The sequence below is a fragment of the Pyrus communis genome, chromosome 6 (genome assembly GCF_963583255.1).
Source record: "Pyrus communis chromosome 6, drPyrComm1.1, whole genome shotgun sequence".
Lineage (NCBI taxonomy): Eukaryota > Viridiplantae > Streptophyta > Magnoliopsida > Rosales > Rosaceae > Pyrus > Pyrus communis.
This window is the reverse complement of record NC_084808.1, coordinates 15927725-15933955: the sequence shown is the minus strand read 5'-3', so window position 1 is coordinate 15933955 and position 6231 is coordinate 15927725. Positions and strand designations below refer to the sequence as shown.

The window sequence follows — 6231 nt, the reverse complement described above, 5'->3', positions numbered from 1 at the left end:
ACCAAGAAAGATAGCCTTTTTGGCTCTAGGATCAAGTTTATTTTCAGTTACATGAAAATAAGCAGGTGAACCAAAAATACGAATATAATCATAATCAGTAGAAGGTTTTCCAGTCCATACCTCCATTGGCGTCTTACCCTAAACAGCAGCTGAGGGTAATCGGTTGATGATGTGACATGCATAAGTAACTGCCTCTGCCCAAAACGACTTGCTCAAACCCGACTGAGACAACATGCATCTAACCTTCTCAAGCAAGGTTCGATTCAATCTTTCTGCAACTCCATTTTGTTGTGGAGTTCCCCAGACACTAAAATGTCTCACAATCCCTTCCTCTTTGCAAACTTTAAAGAAAGGGTCGGATGTGTATTCACCACCATTATCCGATCTCAAAATCTTAATCTTTCTCCCAGTCTGGTTCTCAACCATTTTCTTCCGACCCAAGAAAATGCTCAACACCTCACTCTTGTGCTTCATAGTGTAGACCCAAGACCTTCTTGAATAATCATCAACAAAGGTCACGAACCAATGTCTACCACTCAAAGAGGGAGTCTTTGTAGGACCCCAAACATCCGAATGCACATAATCAAGAATGCCCTTCGTCTGATGTACAGCAGTACCAAACTTCACTCTAGTTTGCTTCCCCAAGACACAATGCTCACAGAAATCAAGCTTACAAGTCGTGGCACCTTTTAGAAGACCTTGTTTCACAAGCCCTTGTAGAGCTTTCTCACCGGCATGGCCTAATCTCATATGCCACAATCTAGTAGTATCAGAATCGGATGTGCCCATATTTTCTGAGATTACAGATGCTTCACCTGTCACAGTGCTTCCTTGCAATAAATACAAATGGCCACATCGAGGAGCTTTCATCACAACAAGTGCACCATAAGTCACCTTCAATGTCTGCCCATCTGAATGAAACCTGAAGCCCTTGGATTCCAAAGTACCCAAAGAAATAAGATTTTTCTTCAAATTCGGTACATACCGAACACCTATCAACTCTTTAACCATGCCATCATGCAACTTCAAACGAACTGTACCAATCCCTTTTGTTGTGCAAGGATTGTCATCTCCCATGAACACAACACCACCATCAAACTCTTTCAAGCTTGAAAACCAATCCTTGTGAGGAGTCATATGATGAGTACAACCCGTATCCAACACCCACTTAGTAGCACAATCAAATGATGAGGAAGTGGTTAAAGCGAAATCAGAAAAATCAGTTTCAACCTCAGCAACATTAGCTTCAGAGCTTTCTTTTCCTTTGGTCTTCAACCTAGGACAATCTTTCTTCCAATGACCCTTATTATGACAAAAGGCACATTCATCCCTTTCCAAAGGTTTTCTACCTTTAGAGTTTCCTCTAGGTCGAGACTGTGATTTTTTCCTACTAGAAGATGATCTTCTCTCCGATGATCTACCTCTAACAAATAAAGCTTCCGAGGTACTATCATGATTTTTATCTCTATGCCTCATTTCATAATTCATCAAGGCATTTGACACATCTTCAAATTTCACAGTTTCTTTACCATGCATAATAGTGGTAACATAATGCTCATAAGAGTCCGGCAAGGAATTCAACAATATTAAGGCCTTATCTTCATCCTTAATATCCTCATCTAAATTTAACAAGTCGGCAATCAACTTATTAAAAGCATCAAGGTGTCTAATCATTTTTGTACCTTCTTTGTATTGGAAGCGGTAGAGCTTTTTCTTCAAGTGTAGCCGGTTTTCTGCACTCTTCGTCATATACTTGTCTTCCAATTTTTGCCACAACACACTTGCCAATGTCTCCCGCATCACAAAATACTTCTGAGTTTTTGCAAGGCACAACCGAATTGAAGAGCAAGCCCACAAATTTAATTTCTCCCATTCCTGCTTCGACATAGCTTTCGGCTTCTCTCCCAAAGTGGCAAGTAGATCTTGTTGAGCCAACACATCTTTGACCTCACATTGCCACATCCCAAAGTTGTTTGTGCCATCAAACTTTTCAACTTCGAACTTTGCATTTTGCACCGTAGTTCTTGCAAATCCGGAGCTGCTTCCAAAAGGATTCTCATCTTGCCCGTCTGACATTTTTGGCAATTAGACAGTACCCAAGAGCAACCAGTGCTCTGATACCAATTGTTGTGCTAGGATAGCACCAAACCACGCGGAACCAAATCAAGCTAACCCACAGGAAATTTATCAAATGGAAATGCAAGAACAAAATATAAAATGACACAAAGATTTTAACGAGGTTCCTCCACAGTCAGTGTAACTGGAGTACGTCCTCGGAGCAGTAGGAGCTCACCCAATAATCCACTATCAACCAAATGGGAGTTTACAAAGTGTTGGCAATCTCACAACCCAAAAGCCCAATACACCCAATAACTCTCACACAACAAAGAAACAAATAGAGAAAGAAATATAATGAATAATTTCTCTCTGCAACAACAACTACTTTGGTGGATGATTACTAACCGAAGAGAGGAGCTCTTTTCAAATGGGGGATGCGGCACCCCTTGTTCTCTGCCCTCTTTCTCTCTGCAAAACTCTCTGCAACTCTCCCTTCTCTCTTGTTTCCACACAACCGAATGGACCAAACCCTTCATTATGAAAGAGCCAAAACTCACGGGTGGTAGACAAAAGAAAAAGCAACCCATATTTTCTTCCCCAAAACAAGGAAAGATGTTTCCCCTTTTTGTTTGTTAATTCTAAAGTATGGCCACTTGGCCACTTATTGAACATATAGTTGCGATGGCAAGGTTATGATGGGCTTGGAGGGCCCTGTGTGTGTGGTACTGGCTACTACATCAAGAGGGTGTCGTTAAGTGGAAGTTCCATTAGTGAAGGCAAGTATATAAATTGTCTTAATTAAAACACCTTAACTAGGTTTAATATATAATAAGCATATCATATGTATCAAATTTATGAACTTGTCAATTACATATATATACTTTTTAATTGACCAAATTTTCTGCAATACCTGTTGGATGATGTATCGATCGACTATAGATATATGTGTTAATTAATTCGTGGACATTTTTCTCTGTTGTATATCATAATATGCTTTCAGATGGGGATGCACTGAAACTTAGACAATGTTTTGGTCCATCCAATCAGTTCGTCAAATCCCTCCGCCAAATCAACAAGCCTGACCATATGTTCATCGAGAGAAATAATGCACAGCTAAATGAAAGCCCACTACTAGCCTCTTGTGCCTATGAAGATGGCACCAAATGGGGTGAAGAGGCAAGTACAATTAAACCATTGGAATCTTACATTTCACCCCAAAATTGAAAGATAAATTTATTAAAATAATTATGGTAAGCTTAGTCAATTGTGAGCAGTTGATACATGTCGGTCGTGCAATGTATTAACAGATCATAATAACCCTGCGTAGGAGGTGACTGAACCTAGCATTCCTCTAATGCTAATGGTGATATCTTACTCTTATTTGTGGCATGCAGGTTGGTTTCTTATACGGTTCAGTGGTGGAAGATTACTTCACAGAGTTTTATTTGCATTGCAAAGGTTGGATTTCAGTGTTTTGTGATCCAAAAAGGCCACAATTCTTGGGTAGAGGCATCACCAAATTGGATGAGCTTTTGGTCCAAGGGACAAGATGGTCTTCTGGCTTAGTTGATGTTGCTATCTCCAAGTTCAGTCCTCTTATATATGGCCCTTTCAAAACCCACACTTTCCTTCAAAGCATGTGTTATGCAGAAATTGCTCTCTTCCCCATTTTCTATTTCTTGACACTCTGGTGCTTTGCTGTCATTCCTCAAGTGTGTCTACTCAATAGCATTCCTTTGTACCCCGAGGTAATTAAATTTTGTTTTCCTCTCATTATAACTATACATAGTTAAATATCTTTAAATATGATTAAGAATTTTCATAGCAACAAGGGAAATGTTCACTTGCATTATTATGAATCTAAACCATTTATTATGGTTGATTATGGACAAAATTCAATTTCATAGTCTGTCGATATGAGTACTTGTATACAAACGTAAGTACATAAGAAAGCATTACCCTTTTTTAGAGTGCTTATGGGTAATTCACATGCCGATCATGTTCTTGTTCTTTGTAGGTTTCAAATACATATTTTATCGTATTTTCGTTTGTATTCCAATCATCGCTCTCAAAACATTTATACGAGGTGCTCGCAACAGGATTAAAATTTCGACATTGGGTAAATGAGCAGAGAATATGGATGATGAAGTCAGTCACATCTCACTTATATGGTAGTGTGGATGCTTTCATGAAGAAACTTGGTATGATAGAAGCCAGTTTTCTCCCAACAAATAAAGTCGGTGACGTTGAACAACTCAAGCTTTACAATATGGGAGTATTTGATTTCCAAACATCACTACAATTTCTTGCTCCAATGGTTGCCCTAGTCATCTTGAACATGGCTTCGTTTGCTGTGGGGATTGCTAGAGGGATCTTTGTGGGGGAGTTGGACAAGATGTTCATACAAATCTTCATAGCCTTTTATGTCATAGTAATGAACTACCCTATTATTGAAGGAATGCTAATAAGGAAAGACAAAGGAAGCATTCCACTATCTGTTACCCTACTATCTGCCTTATTTTCCCTCAATGTCTATTTTTTGGGTTCTATTATATTCACGTAGCAAGGCCATGACCTATATATGTGTATACATTTTTCTGATTTAATAATATGATTCCTAACTGTTTTTATTGTTTCACTCTTTGCTTTTGTTACTTCTTAATCATTGGGATATTGTAAATGTAGGGTGTCTAAAAGATATACTCTTTTTTTCTCTTGGCTAAGAGTTGTACTTCAGCCCCCAAGGCAATAAGAATGCATGAATAGAGCCATAATTTCGAAGAAAGAAACGCCATTAAATTGTCTTTGACCAGTGATCAGAGCAAAGTTACCATAAACTAAGCCCAATAGGTTTCGGCAGCAACATTAATAGGTAATAGAATATGTACCTCGATAGTCCAAGTCCACATTAGTTCTGGAGGTCCTTTTTCCAAATCGCCCCTTCATTTAATCAATAATAGAATATGTTTCCAAATCACCCTAATGGTCAAATAAATTTAGAAAAATAATAAACACACACATTTTTTTAGCTTCTTTTACTCTCATGTTTAATCATATCTCTCTCTTCTAGTTGATTTATTCAATCAGACGACAAAAAATAAAATCAAGATTTTATTTCACCCAATCCTAATTCCCAAAAAACCCCTCAAAATAGAATCAAGATTTTGTTTAAATAACAAAATATATAATGCCACCCCAACTAGAATAGGAAAGCCCCAGAAAACAGAGAGTAGTAGGCATTCACATGCATTGTCCCAAAGCCACCCTCACCGCCTCACCATCAACCTTTCACAAGATTGCTGCACAAACCCTACTTTTTCTTCACCCTCACAACCCACTCATCTTCTCCATCAAAAACCACTTCCCAGAAATCCCACAAACCCATTTCGATCCATTATCTTTCTCTTATCCAATGACAACTTCTTCCTCTTCCAGCCAAGAAAACCCACTTCCAAAAAAGGTCCAATTCCCGTTGGACCTCACCTCCTACCAAATCCTCGATGAAATGGGATCCGACGTCAGTGTTGTTGTCTCTAAGGTCGTCTGCATCCCTATGAACTCTGCCATCATGGCTATCAAGTTCATCGAATGCGATCAATCCCGGGCTGATTTCGACAGCATTTGATGCGACACTATGACTTTGTCTCTTCTTTCCCACCCCAATATTCTTTCCACTCATTGCTCATTCACCGTCTACCGCTATCTTTGGATGGTTATGCCGTTCATGTGTGTGGGCTCTCTACAATCAATAATCTCCTCTTCTTTCCCGAGAAGATTACCAAAACCTTGCATTGTTGTCATGCTGAAAGAGACGTTAAACGCCATTTCGTATCTTCACAATCAAGGCCACCTCCATAGTGACATCAAGGTCAGAAATATTTTGATCGACCCGGATGAGTCGGCCAAGCTCACCGATTTCGGGGTCTCTGCCTCAGTCTACAAAGCCAATTCAACTGAAGAGTTGTCGACTTGGCTAACCAACATCGTCGGAATGCCGTATTGGATGGCACCTGAAGTCACACACTTGCACAAGGAAACAAAGTGGATATTTGGTCGTTTGGGATCATGGTGCTGGAATTGGCTCGTGGCAGCCCTTCCCTGTCTAACCTACAGCCGTCAAAGTCTCTGCTTCTAAAGAAAACTAAGAGGTTCTGGTTTTTGGATTACAAAACA

At 39.4% G+C, this 6231-nt stretch overlaps 1 pseudogene; it reads left to right on the top strand.

The window, feature by feature from the left end:
• Positions 1-5470: 5470 nt before the first annotated feature.
• Positions 5471-6231, top strand: part of LOC137736123 (serine/threonine-protein kinase BLUS1-like) — an 815-nt pseudogene continuing 54 nt past the window's right edge.